Genomic DNA, 1,465 nt, shown 5'->3' with positions numbered 1-1,465 from the left:
GGGTCACCGGCGGGTCGACAGTGTCAGCATGAAGTTGCTGTGTCAGTGGTGTGTGTTGTGTCAGGTGGGGTCCAGTGTTTGCTCGGGTGGGGGTGGGGGTGGGGGGGTCGTGCGATGTGTGGGTCTCTTTCCTGTTTGAATCTTGGAACAGGAAATGGAACCAAACTTGCGATAGGTTGATTTTATAAGGTGGATATTCCTGCGGGTGTGTGTGTGTGTGTGCGTGCGTAGCGTGTGCGTGCACATGCTTCAATGTGTAAATGTCGGTTATATTTGAAAAATGTGTTTGCAGATCTCGTCATGAGCCAGACAACAGAGAGCAGAAGTTGGATGTGTAGTGTTGGCGAGAAACGTGTGGAGATAATCTCAGCTGCAGTTTAATCTGAGCCCTCGCTCTTCTATTTCTTCTCGGGAGGAGATTCCCGTTTGCTTCTGTAGCACTGCACTGCAACCATCCTCAAGTGGAGCACCAACATCCCCCCTCCCCCCACAATGAAAAAAAATAAATAAATAAATACATTTTAGTTCCAGGCCGGTTGGGTCTGAGGGAGTGGCTTGAAGATGAAGAAGGGGCCCGGGTCAGATCTGAAGTGTTTCTCCCTACCTGTTGTGTGTAAATAGGAAACATAGAGAGGTTCTATTGCACATCTGATGCATATGGTCACAGGATTCAAGATGCAGCATAGCAGAATTAGGATGCTTTATGTGTGTGAGGGAGTCGGGGGGGGGGGGGGGGGGGGTTGAAATGTGAAGTCACACTCAATTCATTCTCTTTCTACATCCTCCTTTCTTCCTGAGTTGCTGTCTGCTACCAAACAGCAGTGATGGCCGACTGCGTCTGGCCCTAACAACCAGGAAATGATATTTCACAGAGGAAACAGACTCTTCTGGTGAAGGCAGCAGCCGAGAAGAAGTCAAAAGAAAAGGTCTTTGTAAAGCATTTATATTAACGCATCAGTGCATGCAGAGTTAAGTTCTTTGATAATAATGTGAAGATTATATTTGTGCTCTGTGTTTCACTATGGTAGGAAATTTTTCTTCTTGTTTTTCTGGCTAATATAAATGATCTGAGGAATAATGAATTATTTATTTTGTACATAATGTTAATTTAATTTATTTTTTGTATTCATTTTGTGTTATATTTTTAGTTGTTTTTTTTTCTTTTTCTTTTTCACAACCTGTGTTTCCGGTTTGATTTCAACGCTGTACAGAATGACAGAACGCTTCTATTCAAAGTGTCGAGTCCACGTTCTCTCCTCTGTTCTTTGTCGATGTACAGGAGTTGTTTTTAATGATAAATATGAATAATGATAAACAAATATTAAACTAGCATTGATGAATGACCATACTATATACAGAGGCACAGGCATTCAGGCAGCCAAAAGCATGATTGCATGGTTAAAATTTGCGCTGTTCAAAGCAAAAAGCAGCAAGACACATTTTAACAGAAGAGCCGGTGTGTTGC

The sequence above is a fragment of the Trachurus trachurus genome, assembly GCF_905171665.1.
Source record: "Trachurus trachurus genome assembly, chromosome: 10".
NCBI classification, from domain to species: domain Eukaryota; kingdom Metazoa; phylum Chordata; class Actinopteri; order Carangiformes; family Carangidae; genus Trachurus; species Trachurus trachurus.
The sequence above is the reverse complement of the archived record's forward strand: the minus strand, read 5'-3'. Positions refer to the sequence as shown.